General features: G+C 30.9%; 1 protein-coding gene across 2 annotated transcripts in view; it reads right to left on the bottom strand.

The window, feature by feature from the left end:
* Positions 1-19,561, bottom strand: part of FSTL5 (follistatin like 5) — a 544,717-nt gene that overhangs the window by 394,478 nt on the left and 130,678 nt on the right. The window lies entirely within an intron of this gene.

Genomic DNA, 19,561 nt, shown 5'->3' on the forward strand with positions numbered 1-19,561 from the left:
TGCTTCCTGTTCTCCTCGGAAAAAATATTTAAATGACTCAGAAAGTGATAATTCAAAACTTATTTAATACTCAACAGAGCACTCTTCAGGCAATTGTTGATGCAGCACTGAGCTGAGATATTATAGGGTGAAAAATGATGAGGATTGTAGTTTTCTACTGGTAAGTATATTTAGAAATTCAACTTAGATGCCTTGAAAATAATGTTTCTCTTTTCATCAATGATCAGCAGACTATTGAAAATCTACCATCCTTTATAAAGTTTCCATATACTAGTTTATTGATTAAGGCAGTGTTTTAGATTAAGTAGGTGCTATGCGAAACACCTGAAACTTAATATATTTTAGTATAAGTGTAAGTGTGTATGTAAATTTCTTATTGTGTGTGTGTGTGTGTATGTCAAAGTTATCGCCAAAGAGATAACTGAACTGCAATAAAATCTTGAGATAGGAACTATGGAGTTATAGCAAAAAATCATATGTATTTTCTCTAATTCATATTAATCAGATAATGGGATTGAGAAAGCCTAAATTTTAGTTAATACAGATATTTGCCTTACAGCTCTACAATTTGGGAACATCTATTCTGATTTTGTTAACCTCCAGCTGTCCATTTTAGGCTTCACGAAATCCTCACTTTGTACAACTAAGTATAAAAGAAACACTAAATAAATTACTCAGGAAATCGTCTTTAAAGACATTTTCATAAGCACTTAAAGAAATATATAAAAAGAATTAGTTATTAGCGAATTGTGTTCCTCCCAAAAATTAATGTCAAAGTCCTAACCCCCAATACATTGAATGTGACCTTATTTGGACATAGGATTTTTACACAGGTGATTATGTCAAAATGAGGTCATTAGGTGGACCCTACTGACCTCATATGACTGGTGCTCTCATAAGAAAAGGAAATTTGGATACAATAATGGATAATGGGAAAACAATGTGAAGACATAAGAAGATGACTATCCATAAGCCAGATCTTGAACTTCATGCTTCTAGTACTATGAAAAAATAAACATCAGTTGTTTAAGCCACCTAGTCTACAATACTTTGCTATGGCATATAATCCTAATTAATTATTAATTAGGATTCTTATCTTGGGGTATCTTCTTTTTGGATACATCTATTCCATCTTTATAAAATAATGCTTCAGCTAATGCAAATTAATGATGAACTTGTTGACATGCAAAGGAATCCATATCATTCAGTGGAAATATTTAATACAAGATGGACTTAGTCACAACTACCTTGGCTACAACAAACCTGTTAAACCTCTCTACATAAAAATAATACGACTGACTCATTTTCTATTCTTCTCCTGCTTTTTCCTCTGTATACTAAAAATTGTTCTCTGAATATCATGATTACATCATTAAAATCTAATAAAACAGTATGTTCTAGTAGTCCCTCTTTTGACTTACATCTAAATGATTTGATATAATTATTGGATTAATTTCAAAAAATATATTATTTTATACACACACACATTTGTATTTCAATTTTCAAGTTTCTAAACTCTTCTGCAAGTGACACAGAAAAGCTATTTTAAAACTTAAGCTGTTGCTTAATCATTTCACAATTTTATTTTTAGAAATAACAGTTTTACATAAACTTGACTAATAATTTGCAATTTATATTTCACACAAAAATTGTCTTATACAATGTTATAGCATTACTCAAATATAGGAATTTGAAGTAAAGTATTTAGCTTTAATTTAGTTTAGCTTAGATAGTCATGTAATTACATTCACCTTAAAATTTTCTTGGCTAGAGTCACAGCTATTAAAGAGGGTTTGACACACACCTGTTGCTGCTGAGAAGCTCCAAGTTATAAAATTTTGAATCATATTGAAGGTTTATTGAGCTAGATACAAAACAAGTAGCCTGGCTCCATATACCCTCAACAAAATCAATAGTTGCCTCAACAACAACAAAAAAATTAACAACAAAAAGTAAACCAAACAGAAAAAGAGAAAGAAAGGAAGGAAAGAAAAAAGTTAAAAAAAGAATTAGAGATAGAAAAAAAAAGAGTTCTTCAGAAGAGGAAAGATAAAAAGATGGCCCTAGATCTAAGGGAGATAAATGTTCGATTGCATAAAGTAAGTTTGTAAGTTGATTTTTTAATTATTAAATTTATTAGGGGTGGCATTGGTTAATTAAAATATTTAGGTTTCAAGTGTACCATTCAATAGTATATCACCTGTAAATTGCATTGTGTATTCATCACTCAAAGTCAAATTTCCTTTTGTCACCATATCTTTGATCTCCTATACCGTTATCTACCTGCCCCCCACCTTTCATTTCCCGATGGTAACCACTAAACTACTGTCTGTGTCTATGGCTTTTTGTTTGCTTGTCTTGTTCATTTGTTGCTTGAAGTTTTATAACCACATATGAGTGAAATTATATGGTTCTCAATTTTTTCTGTCTGATTTGTTTTGCTTAGAATGATTATCTCAAGATCCATCCATGTTATCACAAATGGCAATATTTCATCTTTTCTTATGACTGAGTGATAGTCTATTTTCTTTATTCAATCATCTATCAAAGGACATTTCAATTGTTTCCATGTCTTGGCAACCGTGAATAATGCTGCGATGAACATCAGGATGCATATATCTTTACAGATAAATATTTCTAATTTTAGGGAGTAGGTATTGAGAAGAGGGATTGCTGGGTCATAGGGAAATTCTACTCAATTTTTTATGGAACCTCCATACTATTTTCCATAGTGGCCGTACCAATTTTCACAAGGAATACTTATACACTGCTGGTGGGAATGTAAAGTGATTTATTAAATGAAGTAAAGATATAATAGACAAACAAAATATAAAGATATAACAAATGGATAAAAAACATGCTCAAACTAAGTTAAATTTTCTTTTTAAAATGATTAATTATTGGAAGTAGTTGTTTCAAAGAGCCTCCTGATTTGTGACTATTTAAAAAAAAAAGTTAAGTTTTAAAGAAATATCTTCTTTCAGACAAATCTTAGGAAAGAAAATATTTTATGCTGAAAATAAGAAATTTCACCAAGAGTTTGCCTTTAAAATCTTCTGTGCTTGTGGATTTTTAAAGAAGAAAATAAATGCTTCTTTCTTTGTTGTTGTTTGTTTGCTTTAAATATATTGTTGTTGTTAAGAAAAAGAGTTAGTTGTATTTAGACTTTTAAAATACCTTGATTCCTCTCCTATTAATTGCACAGCTATGATAATTATTTTATTACCCTGCACAAGAGTTTTCTTATCTGTAAAACGTATTGTTCTTAAAGTTAAATGATATTATACAAGCAAAGTTCAAAGTTCATTGAAAATGTTAGGGAAAAAATGGTTGAAGAAGAAATATACCTTTATTATTAGTTAAGCGACTGAGTAATATCAAACACAAGTATAAAATGAAAACACAATCTTTTTGAAAAAGTGCCATTTTTACTGTTGAAATGAGTGATATAATCTAAGCAATACTTCCCAACACGTATTATGAGGCCCAAATTAACCTGATGCCAAACCTAGTAAGAATAACACAAAAGAAGAAAACTACAAACCAATACCTCTGATGAATGCTGATGCATAAATCCTAAACGAAATACTAGTAAACTGAATACAACAATATATTAAAAAGATTATACATCACAATCAAATGGGTTCATTCCAGGCGACCAAAGATGGATTTAATGTATGCAAATCAGTCAATGTAATACACAACATAAACAAAGCAAGGGATAAAAATGATATGATAGTATCAAGAGATGCATAAAAAGCGTTTGACAAGATACAGCATCTATTTATGATCAAAATACTTAATAACATGGGTATAGTAGAAAGTACCTCAACATAACAAAGGCCATATACATCAAACCCTCAGCAAATATTATACTTAATGGTGAAAAACTGAAAACTTTCCCTCTAAAATCAGGAACAAAATATAATCTATAAAGGAGATTAAAAATCACATGTAGCACAAAAGGAGTGTATTCATAAATCATATTATTTCATATATACAGTATTGTATATTATCTATATGGAAAAATATAAAAGAAAACATGTGATTTTTCTCATAGCAGAAACTTAGAACAGAAATCCCTCCACTGAATACTTAAACTAGCACTTTGAGAAGAAGATATTACAAATAAATAGGTAATCTGGGGTTTACAAGGGACCTCAGAGACATTCTAAGACAATCATTCATTTGATATTTTAATCTCCTCGAAGACATTTTAGCCAAGCAATCATTCCATCTATGTTTGCATAGATGTTCACAACACCTGTTGTGACAAGCGATACTGCATATTGCCTGCTAATCTATCTCTAGCATACCTGTTATCCAAACTTAATACTAATATTTGGTTCATATAGAGTAAAATATATTCACTTTAGCCTCTAGTTATTAACCCTTTGGATATTATAAGAGAGGAAAAGTCACTTTTGTCATAACAGACTTCGAATAAGCAAAGATTATTATTATGCCTCCCACCAACACCCACAACACACACAATGTAAACACACACTCACACATACACACACAATTTTCTTCAAGAGAAATGTCTAAGGACTAGAAAGTCATGAGTTGGCTTTGAAGCTTTTTACCACATTGACATCTTTTGTATGAGTTCCAAGGGAAGGGACTTCGTTTTTTGAAAGTATAGGTCCAACTATATGTGAAAAAAGTACTCCATATTGAGTATTAGTAGAGAATGCAATCAGTTCATCTACTCTGTCATGTGATTTATTATGTATGGACAAGTAAGTTTAAATCATATATTTTCTGCTATTTTATTGTTTTGTTTTTCTATATTTTTCAAATTGTTTTGTCTGCCCTGGCATTGGAACTAACACTATTTATCTGGTTACACTAACACTACTTTGCCAAGTTGTTGATGTTTCAGCTTCCAAAATTTCTCTAGTTTATTTTCTGTTAGAATTTTTATGCTATACAGAAATGTCAGGAACATTTTCTCTGTAATCTAAAAAGATACAATAACACAGTTACAAATGTATAGATATATTTCATGTGGCTTTTATTTTGAAATGAATGCATTTAAAAGAAAGTATATTAATGTATTTGGGCTATATTTATTAATGGGAGAGGTGGGTTAAAACCACAGATATAGGGGAAATATAATTAAATATCACACTTCTTTCGAGAAACTCAGCCTCTAATAGATGAAAAAATAACCATACAAAGAGGACATATTTCAAAACAGCAAAATAACAAATAGTTGGAGACATGAAAAGGAACAACATGACATGGGGGTACTGTTGATAAAGATGCTGGTGAGGTGGAACAAGCAATAAACATTTGAGAAAATGATCAATACATCATATGAAAATCATCTTTCTAATATCAAACCTTACCTTAGAGCAGTGGTGAGTCAACCAATTGGAAAGTAGAGGGAAATGATAATAATAAAGATTAGATTTATTGTCTGTAGGGTAGTATATTTGAAGAGGAAAAGAATAGGAACAAAATAATAACTCACCATTCCAAAAGAAACAAACAGACAAACAATAAAGGAATAACCAACACTACTTGGTTGTAATTTTCAGCATTTGGGGAAAGGTAAAAATGAAAGTTAAGACTTTTAAGTGAGGACAGAAATCAGTCTATAGAATCATGTAAAAGAATTAGTAAGAGCAGAATTTGTTAGGGAGCACATAGAGATCAAAATATCAATTTAGGTATTTTGTTTTGGAAGGAATCAAGTTATTATACTTTCCACTGAGTAGGAAGTTAGGCTCAAGGGAGAAAAATGCAGTGGTAAAAAAATATTTCTCAAAATCTAAAATAACCCTTTCCTCTATTTCATCCAAGCTAAAATACAATGAATTGACACACCCTTATTTCCAGTACAACTAAGAATGATAACATCTGCTAATACAGATGTATTACAGCATGCTATAGAGAAACAGGAGTGAGAACTTAGTGTTAGGATGAGTAAGGGCTTTTTTCGGAGAAATTGATTCATGAGACCGAACTTTAAAAAAAAAAAAAATAGAAAAAGTAGCAGGTGATGATAATAAAGAAAAGAAAAGAAGGAGGACCAGAGGAGATAAAGGATATGGTATGTATTTGAAAAACGCAATCAGTTTACTATTCCTGTAGTGTAGGTTTCAACGCAGAGCATGAGTTTATGAGCTGAAGAGACTGGTAGCAGCACACTTGTGTTCTGGGCTATAAAATTTGAACTGGATTTGATGAGAATTCAGAGAAATTATGTGATTTAAAAAAATTAAGAGTAGTTGCATTAATGTAGAGGATGTTTTTAATGGAGAAAAAGTGAAATAAAAGACTGTTTTCTACTACTAAAATAGTCCAGATGGAGATATTGAAGGCCTGAAGCCTGGTAGTAAGAATTAAAAAAATAAGAATAGATTTTTAAAACTCCGAGGATTTACAATCACAGAACTTATTCTATATGTTTAGCAAGTTTATTTTTACTATATCAGTAACAATATTTTCTAGGATTGTAAGATTTTCTAGATTTGCAAGATGGAAAAATCTTAATTGATTCTGAATATCATTGAGTTTAGATTTAGGGAGAAAAGAACAATGAAAATAATATAGATTTTATGAACTATAATGGTTTGAAATGCAATCCTGTGGTGACAGCTAAAGTTTTATTAGAGCTCATTGCATTCTCTTCAAGATATAAATTTTTATAAAAGATTTAATTCTCATAAAATTATATTATTTACGTTTTCAGGGGTCTGGTGTCAAGATTGAACTAGAAGAAAAAAAAGAATATTGTTGCCTTATGGAGAAGGCATTCGAGCAGTGAAAAACAGATTTTTCTATCCCACACAAAACTCTCTCAGGCTGATCTACTAAGCAGAAGTTTTCTAAAAAGTGCAAAAATTTAATCTTAGTTTACGGAAAAAAAGGTCATTAAAAAACAATATTAAAAATAAAATCCCCATGGCAAAGCATGAAATATTTAGGCTACAGCTTCTGAAATGAAGAAATAATAATATAATTTCAATAGATGATCAGATATTAATTATATTCTAAGCAAATCTGGCTGTATGAGTTATATTTGAACAATGAAATTCAAGTGAATCATGTAGAAATTAAAGTTAATACCTGGTATGGATTTTATTTCATTTGTGTACTCTCTGTAAGCAATGTAATTACATAAAAAGAGATCTGGCTCATCATTAAGAAATGACTATTCCACTTGGGCCTATGAATTATTTTACTAGGAAATGATAATTTCCTATTAAGGCAGATATCAATTACTACCATAATATCATAACAGCAATGGTAAATATTAAATGCTTATTTTTTTTCTATTTTATTCATTTAAAATAACCCAGACTAGAGATTTCATAAGATAAATAAAGTTCTCAAATCAGATAATAGATTTGATAACAGGTTGTCAATCATCTCTGAGAGTGTGGTGTCACATTGAACCATATAAAAATATCCTTTTTAAAGGGTCACAAACTATGAAATACCAGAAACTTCATATAGTTCTACTTTAAGATGTTATAAATTAATTTTACAAATTCCATATTCCTAAGCTATTTCTACAGACTTGAACATACTTAATATAATCCTGGATGATTTAACATGTACCTATTAACTATATCCATAACTACTCTTTCAAATGAACCAAGAGAACCATCCTCATACATGAATAAACTGTTATGACGTGGTCTGAAACATGGAATAAGAATTGTGATTGCCTCAACATTCTTGGGGAAAATATTTAAATCAATAATATAGATTTCCTCTTTGAAAACTATAAATTTTCTTAGTTTAAATATCAGAACATAAAAAAATCAGTAACAGTCATTATTTTTACACAAACAGTAGGAAAACGAACCCTAGTTATAGACCGTGCAAGTCTAAATAAATAATAATATAAATGAACACTAATTTAATATCAGTGAATACTAACACCTTTCCTCCACTAATTGTTATTTTTGAAATCATTCTCCTACCTTTATCTATATAATTTATTACCAAGTTGACGCTTTTTAATTATCTCAAAAATCTTTCTGTACTTCTTTCATTAGTAACTACATCAAGTCCAGTTACTGTAGGTGGATTCTAGTGTGGTCCACCAGAACCCACCTGCTGGTATTCACTCACTTGTATAATTCCTCCTATCTGCCCCCCTCCCCGCCCCTGCTCTCCGCTTGTTTGTGGGAGAAAACTTACTTCTTAACATTTATACATGGGAAATGCATTGATATGCCATATGATTCTGACATCTGTCTCACAAGCGGACTCTTTCTCATGCTGGCTTTGCTGAAGCAAGGCCCCATGTGAACTGCTCTCTGGAAGGAACCATGTGGCAAGGAATTAAAGAAGGTGGCTTCTGGTCAACAGCCAGCAAAGAAACTAGGAAACTAGGTCTTCAGTTGAACAGGACTCTGACCCCTCAGGAAACAGTGTTGTCGACAATCAAGGGAGTTTGTAAGTGGATCTTTCCCCAGTTGAAGTTTGAGATGCAGCTCCAGCTTTGGTTGACGTTTTGCAGGTGAGAGATCCAGAAGTAGAGAATCCAGTTAAGCTCTGCACAGTCTTCTGACTCACAGAAATAGATACAAATGTGTTTCATTTTAAGCTTCTATGTTTGAGGTACTTCCATTATCAGAAATAGTTAATACAGTTACTGTCACTTTCACATGTACTTCTAATATTTTAATAGCTTCTCTTTTAGCACCATCCAAAATATTCCCCAACACTCAGTAACAGTTGTCTATACAAATTGCAAACCTAATCACAATTCTTTCTCTCTTTTGCCAACCAATTATACTGCTTAAAATTCTGCCTTTAATGGCTTCTCATTGATCATATGACCTAAAAAAAAAAATCTTGCTTGTATGGCCCTGACCTATTTCTTCAGTCTCTGATCATTCTCTCTAGGTAGTTTTTTTTTAAATCTTATTGTTAGGCATACAGTCAAAGTCAAGGAACCATTTGCTCAATTGTCTTATTTTTTCTATTACTTAGGTAAAGTTATGTTTCATGAGAGTTTTAGTGGTCCAGATGTAACCATGGCAAAGAAAGTTGATTTCGGCATATTTAAATAGTGTCAAATGAAGCTGTGATGTCTGTAAAGATATTACTGGGCTCTATGATAGGCCTTATTCTGTTAAATATTTTGACAACATGTGTAAGAGAAACTAAAAGTAACATACATTTAATTTACAAATAATACAAAATTAAGAGGAATAGTTAATACATGGAAAAAGTATTTTAAAATATTGGATATTGAAATCAACAAAATTGTGCTTCAGTTTCTTCACTAACAATGATGAATTCTTCACTAGCAATATAAGTAATACTGTATATTATATTTATATGTAATCTATAAGGTTATACTGAATATTAGATGAGTTTATGTGGAAAGCTCATTAGTTTTATGTCTATTACAGAGCAATTATTAAAAATGTTCAAAAAGAGTGTTCAAAAATAATTCAGTAATATGCAAAATACTTGATTTGTAGAGAAGTTAGACCACTGAAGACAGAGCCTCCACTTCTGATGACAAGAGTGGGGGTGGAGATCTTAACTGTGTAATTCGTATTCAGACCTAATTTCTACCACTGAACAATCAGATAAAGGCAGGGGCCATATTGAAGTCACCTGATTACTTCTATGCATTTCATCTTTACCCACATTCAACTCAACTGGAAAATCTCAGATATTCTCCTTTGGAATAAAGATGGGAGAATATGGGAAAAAGAGGCATTGCTATATCTTGCTTTGTTCAATACATCCAATTATAAAGGCTTCTATTTGATGGTCTTTGTATTAAGAGATGATTAATTCAAAATATGCATAAAGGCTGATAAAGGAAGAATGAGATAAACTGTTTCAAAATATCAAAACTTCCTGATGCAGGACCCAGGCAAAAAGAGTTTTTTAATGTTTATCAGGTGATTTAATAGTGCGGTTAGGTTTGAGAAATTTGCATGAGTCAAGTTAAGCCCAAGGGATCTATTAAAAAAAAGAAGAATGTCTTCTGTATCTGAGAATTATAAATTCATCCAAGACTAAGTTTCTATGATTCTACCTTTATTGCTATCCAAATAACCAATTTTCCCTGGAAATGGACACCATCTTTTCTATTTTCCATGGTGACTATTATGGCTATTTCATTTTATTCATTCAGAGAAAGGCATTTAAAAACTCATAAAGTTATCAAGTCCCAATCATAAATGAACCCATCATTTCTTTATCATGGGCCACAACTCACCAAACTGGAATTAAGCTGGCCAGAAATTTCCACTAATATAAAATTCTTTAATATCCCAGTTAGGGACTGAGAATCGGTAATGTTTACATATCCATTTACATCACCATAGGAATTACCATATAAAATTTGTAAGTTATTTTGATGTTATCATAACAATGCAGAATCCATTTATTGCTCATGTTATTATCCTGCCAGTATAAAATAAAACTAATAGTATTGGTCTTTCCACTTTTATTTAAAATATAGACAGCCAAAGTCAACCTATTGAGCATGTTTATTGTAGTTTGTATACGACAGCCATTGAAAATAATGGCTATTAAGAGTTCTTATTAACAATATATGAATCATGATAAACTTTCTAGATATAATTTATATTATATATGCTTCATTTAAGTACATTTGAGTATAAAATATTCAAATGTATATGCATATACTTTATCTTGCTTATTATAAAATGTTAATGTTTTATTAAGTGTTAAAATAACCCTCAATAAACCCTCATCCTGCTGGTGGGACAGCAAGTTGGTATAGCCACTATGGAAAACAGTATGGAGGTGCCTCAAAAAACTAAGAATAGATCTACCACATGACCCAGCAACCTCTCTACTGGGTATTCATCCCAAAGACTTGAAAACTCATATCCAAAATGACATTTGCACACCAATGTTCATAGCAGCATTATTCACAGTTGCCAGGACTTGGAAGCAACCGAAGTATTCTATGATAGATGATTAGATAAAGAAGCTGTGGTACATATATACAATGAAATATTACTCAGCCATAAGAAGAGATGAAATATTGCCATTTGCAACAACATGGATGGACCTCAAACTAATCATGCTAAGCGAAGTAAGCCAGACAGAAAAACTCGAAATCATATAATATCACTTATATTTGGGCTATAAACCTAAAAGCAACAAATGATCAGGACAAACAAACAGACTCATGGACATGGATTGTAGAGTAGTGGTTACCAGAGGGTAGGAGGTGGTGGAGAAGGGGGTAAATAGATGGGTAAAGGGGGTCAAATATAGGGGGGTAGAAGGAGGGTGAAGTGGGTAAAGGGTATCAAATATATGGTAGTTGAAGGAAACTGGACTTTGGGTGGTAAACACAATAGAATATACAGATGTCAAATGATAATGTACACCTGAAAATTATCAAATATATTGAAGTGGGTAAAGGGTATCAAATATATGGTAGTTGAAGGAAACTGGACTTTGGGTGGTAAACACAATAGAATATACAGATGTCAAATGATAATGTACACCTGAAAATTATATAATTGTATTAACAAATGTCACCCCAATAAACTTAATAAAAAAAAACCCTCAATAAAAAAATTTTTACTGAACATTTATGGCTATTTTGAGACACTTATTCTTTTGTCTAAATAATCCAATAAATTGATCGATATGCTTTATTTTCATGAAAGATTATGTATCACTTATAATGTTTTATTTATTATTCACAGTCTAAGAACAGTTTCCAATTTCACATTTGCCTCTTCCTTTCTTCCTTCCCTTCCCTTCCCTCTCTGTCTCTTTCTTTGCATTTAAAGTAATCTACAGATGTTACGAACATCGCCCCTAAATATCTCCTAAGAATAAGGATGATCTTCTATATAACATAGCATTCTTGTAACACTAAATACAATTGATATTATGTACTACATGGACTATACTTAAGTTTTTATCTTATGATTCCATTTTATCTGATTTTATTTTTTGTCTAGGATCTAACCAAGCTTCATACCTTGCATTTGGCTGTATGATTCCTTAGTTTCTTTTCCTCATGACTAGCACCCCTGTCTTTTAGTGTGTGTTTTGAAGAATATATGACACTTGGCATTTAGAATATTTTACATTCTAGATTTGCCTATTGTTTTCTAATAATTAAATTTCAGTTAATTACTTTTTTGGACAAGATTTCTATGCAGGTGATATTGTATATTTATTGCCTCATATTAGAAGATACAAAACATTAAGTTGTTTCATTACTGAGGATTCCATTTTATCACTTAAATGGTGACTGAAAGATCTTTTCATTGAATAGGTATATTATTTTTCTTTTGAAATAAAAAAGGTAATCTATATTGTAATATTGTGTATGAATATCCTGATGTCCAACAAATTTTCAGATTATAAATTATATTGATCTATTTAGTGGTAAATTCAATAATGGGTGAATTATTCATTCCTTCTTGTGGGATCTGAACGTGGCTATGTAGCTTGCTTTAGTCCATGAGACGTCAGTGGATGTGATGAAAACGGATGCTTGAAATGTCCTTACCCAACTGTACTTATATTTTTTCACTCCTGCCTTTCACCATGAGAAGAATGTGAAACACATGGGATAGATCTGAACCTAATCTGCAGCCTGGGGTAAATATACATGAGAGAGAAATGAATGTTCTTTATATATGCTACAAGATAAGACGATATAAGACTGAAATATAGTACACACTAATGACCTTTGCTCAATTTAGTAATTACTTTGGGGCTTGAGAAATGATTCTCAATTTTTTTCTTTTTTTCTATATTTATTAACTTGCCTTAAAAAAATTTCCTTATTCTTTATGAATCATTTTGTATTCAAGGATTTTTTATATAATATAATTCATTTCCATAATTATTCATTTTGAAATTTAAATTATGTGAAATTGTACAGGGGGATACAATTAATACATTATTATATTCATTGGACATTACCCTATGGTATCTGAGCGTTTCTCTGCTTTCTGTATTAATAGTACGTTCACTGCTGCCCAGACCTTGAATCACCCATTTCTCAAGAAGGAAATTTAACTTTGGGTGGTGAACACAGTGTAATATACATATGGCATATTATTGTACTGTACACTTGAAACTTATATAATTTTATTAACCAATGTCACCTCAATAAATTTAATAATAATTTAAAAAGGATCTCTGACCCATATTAGTGAAGAATAGTACTTAAAAACATATGAGCTGTTTGTATTTTCAATCTTACTATACAGATGATTGTTTTTAGTCTTATTGGAGGACAGAGCTAAGGAATTTTTTTTTTTTAATGAATGATTTCATATAGATGCCTTCAATATAAATGTAACATCATGCTTTTTTTAATCTAAAGCCCAAAACATTATCTAAACTTGAATTATTTACCACCAAAAAAAAATTTAAAAAGAAGGAGGAGAAGGAGGAGGAAAGAGAGGAGGAGGGAGGAAGAAGGTGAAGAGGAGGAGGAGGAGGAGGGGAGAGGAGGAGAAGAACAAGAAGAAGGACGGGAGAGGAGGAGGGAGGAGGAGGAGGAGGAGGAGGAGGAGGAGGAGGAAGAAGAAGAAGAAGAAGAAGAAGAAGAAGAAGAAGAAGAAGAAGAAGAAGAAGAAGAAGAAGAAGAAGAAGAAGAAGAAGAAGAAAAGTTTATAGAACTGAATAAATTATCAAGAGACAGATGGATTTAAAAAGAAATACTGGGAAAGAAGTAGCAGGTGGCTAAGACCAAAGAATAAATGATAAATTACATCCATAGCACCTGTTTTTGTTTCCTTTATTTCTAAACATATCGGTTTTTTTTCTCTCCTATTTGTCACCTACATTTTCATCATCTCTTTTTTTTCTTATAATCTTTTCAATCTTTTGTCTCTCATCGTCATCTATATCATGTGGAAATTATAGGAATGTGAATGATATTTTTAACTATAGCTTGTTCTATAAATTTATTCAAGACACAAATCCCTTCTTCGTAAATAAAGGAACAAAAAAGGAATCTAATAATAAGCATAATGTGGTTGTACTTTCTTCAAGTAATTTTTGTGAAACTTAGCATGTATGAAATCTTTGCTCTTTTTTTGCCAAAAAAAACCACTTTATAGTTCTAAGATACATATTTTCTGAAAAGTCAGTATAGAAAAAAATTTGATGAGACCATTAACTAAATCACATGTATTATCTCCTTACTAAAATACAGATATAAAATCCAAGTTTCCACAATTGAAATTAACTGTTATGCACAGCACACATTCTAAACTAGAAGTAAGATTCATTAAAAAGATAATGAAATGCTTTACTGCTATAATAATAATCTTGTATTTTATAGTAACCTTCCAATAAGAAATCAGCATAGTGAAAAAACTTTCAGAGATTATTTAGCAAAGCTTTTTGCCTTTTGATGTGCTACAACCAAAAATATAAAACTTTCATATTCTCATGACATTATTTAAAATTGCTTATTTAATTCTGGAGGTATAGGTAACTTGTATCAAATACTACTTATACTACTAAACTTTATCTATCTATCTATCTATCTATCTATCTATCTATCTATTTATCTATCTAACATCTATTTATCTTTTACCCTAGTGATATGCCCTTATACTTGTTTTTCTTTTAAGAATAATATGTAATTACAGTCTCACCTCAGAGCATATGACAAATTTAGCTTAATGATACTTTGTAACAAATATAGGTTTGAATTTTGCTTCTCAGGTTCTAGTAATTGGTCTTCAACTTGATATTTTGGTGCACAAATATAATCTTTACTTTTTCAATTCTTATTTTTGCATATGTATTGTAAGTATTGACATTAAATTATTTCTTAAAACTTAGTATATCCTTACATGTTTAAATTGCATATTTATGTAATAATTGTGAACATGGTTTATATAAAAATCTATAGATAGGTTAAAGTTTGTCCTATAGTTTTCTTCAGTCAAAAATAGATAAATTTTGAACTATGTTTAACTTTTATAAAATCTTCAATAACAAAAAAGTTTATTCTGATTTTCTTCTCCTTGATTCATAGAATTTTATTGCCTGTTTTATGATGTTTATGACTTTAGTGGATATTCAAGATCAAATTTGAGCTACAGAAATTCTGTTAAAAGTTAGGCCATGATTTTCAAGTATTACCCATGCCTTCATAATAGCAATAGAAACAACAAAAGACTGAGTGAGACCTCGTCTGGCTTAAGAAGGAAGTTGGGTGAGGAGTTCACTTTGTGAAAATGATTTGCACAGAAAGGATCTGCCTAATGGATTGTTTATTTGGGATGAAGACTTGTTTTTGAGCACTGCTCTGGGTACTCCTCCTACAAATATTACTTATAAGAAGTTGATATCCAAATTGTAAAAAAATGTCTGTTGTAAGAGTAAAGAAGCACTTAGCAATTAGAAACAGAATGGTTCTCTCTACACAATTGACATTTTTCTGCCATAGAGTTACTAACAAGGGAACAGAGTTGTACTTAGAAAAAAGAATATTTTCCCACTTCTGTCATTTTCCTGAATTCTACTCACTCTTTTTTGTATACTCGTGGCCATATTTGTATTACACATTATTATTTTTAAGAAAAAATATTCATATACTTATAAATGACCACTTCTTTGAATACATGAATAATATTTAAATAATATTTGAGTTAACAGTGACATGGAAATATAGTGTTCATTTATAGGCATAAACAATTATGGTCTTTTTTATTTTACTGTGATCCATTGTGATAATAAATTAAGAAAAGTTACAAAAGAAACTGCCAGTTTCTTCACTCATTACTTCATTAAAAAATATTCATGAACTACTTGTTAGGTCTATGTAGTATTCTTTTGACCTTCTTAAAAATTTGATTTTGCTACAATATATTAACTATATTATAACACTGAATAAGATACTACATTGTGAGCAAAAAGATACTTCACTGTGCATTAAATTACTATAAAAATACACAGTGCATTCCTCAGATTTTAGAAGCTTCTACAATGATATATTATTTGAATTTTACTCAGATACTATGCTTTGGTATTTTAATCTTAAAAAAGAAAGGAAATTATTAGAACAGGTAATAAGTTAATTAAAAGAATTAAGAAACATTAGTTTTGCCATCAATGCACTAACAAATCAGGATTAAACAGGAGAATAAAACACTTTCAAGAAGGTTTTTACAGCATGGGAAGAATGAACTATTATGGAAACCATGCATCAAAATGTGTCACATATCAATTATAAGTGGTATATTTTTTAATACTTATGTCTGTGGTTGGAGATATATACTTGCTATTTTAGCATTAATGTGAAATATGTGTCTTCTTTAGGAGAGTTTTAAATATCTATATATTTCATGAAAATGGTAGAGGGATGATTAAAATTAGAATCTAGGACACTCATTTATACATCAAAAAATGTGAGATAGAGTATATCCATTTGGTTTTCAGCATTATGTCTTTCACTAAGATAACCTCGGAGCATGCAAAACAAATGTCTTGAAACCTCAGATAACAAAATTATGTTACGGATTAAAATATATTTACCTCATGTAATTAACACATATCTGCAGAAAACCTCCTTGCAAAATGAGTCTGTAGTCAACTCTCATATAAAATTGTTTCTCTCTATTATCTTTTACTTTTTTTCAAGACAATATATAAAGTCTAAATCATTTTACTTTCTTATCTGATAAACACATTTCCTATAAGACTTTCATTGTAAAATTTAAAAGAATCATACTAAATACTTAATATTCTATAATATTGCAAAGAAACTTTAACTTTTATTCTATGTCCCATATCATGCTATTTTAAATTTGTGTTTTTCCATACATTTAAAAAAAAATTTCTGGAGTAAGAATTACCAAGACTTTTTTTAACCAAGTAATATGAAAAGGAAATCAATTAATAATTAATTAGGATTCTATGCTTTCAAGCTCATCTATCATAGATCTTTGTTTTTTTTTTCCTTTTCTGCTATAGGTTTCACTTTACTTCTTTTTGGCTTTTTATACATGCTTAATTTCAATTATATTTTAGATATTATATCAATAATCAGCACCTCAGCATGAATGTTATACATTTATTTATTTTATTCTTCCAACAGTTTGCAGGTAAAACTTGATAAGGAGGAATTTTAAAAAGTAAATAATCTTATTTACTTTAGAATCAGGTTTATATAATCCTATTTATCATTTTTAATTGATTTTAATTTCCAGATCCTCAGTCATTTCTAAATGATCACAATTAATCCTAACAGTAATCAATGTGTACTTCTTCTACTATCTAATACTATGGTAAAAATATTTGTAGTGTGTTTACTATTACAGCAGTGGTTCTGCAAATTTGACTGTATATCAAAAACACAAGATAGCTTTTAAAAATTCAGATCTCTTGGTCCCACTCAAAACTGTTAAATTAAATCTCAAGAATGGGAGTTAAGTCTCTCTCTTCTCTCTTTCTCTTTCTTTTTTAACGTTTTCCAAGTGATTCTTATGTTTACCCTATATTACTTTACTTGAAAGCCAAAAATGCCCTCAGAATTGATTAGATTTATTGTTGTTGTTTTTTATGTCATTATAAAATAAGAAAGTATAGTTTAAGATCCTTTAATCTCACTAGCAAGGATGTTAACAGTCTGGAAAATTCATGAAAAAATAATGTTAATTATGACTCACTTTAAGAAATAGGGTACATTTTTTTTTAAACTTTGTGTTACTCATAAGATTAATTTTTGCTTTACTCAATTACTCTATCTATTAATATGCATGTTTCCACCACACATTTTCATTGTTGTAGAAATGAATTTGTTTCTGAATAAAATAACTTTCTTAAAAATATAATTGACTCAAAACTTTTTGAAATAAAGACTAGCTAACGTCTCGGTTCTTCAGGTAAATTTAACTTTGAATATACCTATATATTTGAATATTTATATACCATTACATAAGCACTTAACACTGCAGTACTTAGTTTTTGACGGTACATTATACATTCTTTTCATAAATTAAATGACATTAAAGTTATTGGAAGAGGAAAAAATAAGTTTATGAACATTTGCATACAAAAAATATTTCTTATTATCCACATAGCTGCATTCCATGTATACGTAATAATTTAATAATTTATGGACTTAATCATATAAAACAGACATTATTTTAATAGGCATTCATTGAGATGCAATGTCTTCCATGAAACTACTTCCCATGACCACCTAGTATTATCTTGTGTAACTGTTACAATTTATTTGCCACCTCTTTATAAAGCTTTTTATGTTTTTTCTCTGGAAAACATGACTATGCTCCTTGTATTCTCACACAGACTTTTGCACCTAAAATAATTAAATTATGCTGTTACTTTTGCAAAACTCTTTCTCTTAGAATACAAGGTCTTTGAGAGCAGAGAATGAGATCCTCAACAATTGTAATCTGTGTTCATCAAAGACGATAATATGCATTAAACAATAAATATTTGTTTAAAGAATAAGTAATAAAAGCATTAGAGAAGTAAATGTACAGATTAAATGTTTTGAAAATTGATAATTGAGGAATTTGAAAATATTTTTAAATATAGGGACATCTTTATTTAAATTTTATTTTCTAGAAGGAGATGACTAAATGGAGAGTGAAGGTCAAATTTTTTACAACAGCCTTCTGAAAAGTAGAAGGCATGATGTGATGGAGACAAGGAAACTAGGAAGAAGGGTGGCTGCAGGCACCATAACTGACAGTTATGGCTCCAACCAGCCTTTAGCTATTCTTTCTCAAATAACTGCTGAAAACAAGGATGAGATTTAATTAAAACTTGAAGTTTGGGGAAACTGCCACAGATCGATAAGACTTGAAATATAAATCTTAAAAATATGATATTTGAAAACTAAAAGTTGTGAGGTTGAAGAAGGGCCCAGTTGGGACTCTGGTGGTAGAAGCCTCACCACGTTCTCGGCTTCACTTGTCCTCGCCCTATAGCTTAACAATAGATTGTCCCCAGTGGCTTGACCCAGAGCTTGGAATGTCCCCTGCCATCGAAAGTTGCCCTGAAACTTAAGGATGAATGCCTCTATGCTTACTGATCACAATCCTTCTGGTCTAGCATTCTTTCCAGACCGTCCCATCATTATTCCTGGGGTGCTAACGCCACTGGAGCACCACGGTGCCAGAAGAATGGCCCCGTGAAGCAGAACAGAGCCCCCCAGAAACATCACTTAGCCCCTAGAATAATGCCCAGATTTCTCCTTAAATAGCCTAAGCCTGACTGAGAAGGCAAGGCAGTTTTTGAAGGTGTTAACCTGCTGCCTTCTCAGATCACTGGTGCTCTGACAAAAAACCCTTATTCTAAAGATCCCAGCTTCTGTGTTGGTCTGTTGGCTGAGTAGCACAGGCAGCAGCAGGGGCCCAGGACTCGGTTGCCGTCTGGTTTCAAAATGACTTTGATGCACTATGGAAGGAGGAGTCTAGACCCGTAGTAATTCCAATGGTGACACACATTTTCTGAATCTCCTACTCGAAGGGGTTCAGAACAAATCTCCCCCAGAATGTGCTATTTGGCATGTAAACTATTTTGAGCTAAATATAATCAAGACCTCAAAAGACTCAATAAGAGCTTG

The sequence above is a fragment of the Pteropus medius genome, unplaced genomic scaffold (assembly GCF_902729225.1).
Source record: "Pteropus medius unplaced genomic scaffold, Ma_sr-lr_union100, whole genome shotgun sequence".
Lineage (NCBI taxonomy): Eukaryota > Metazoa > Chordata > Mammalia > Chiroptera > Pteropodidae > Pteropus > Pteropus medius.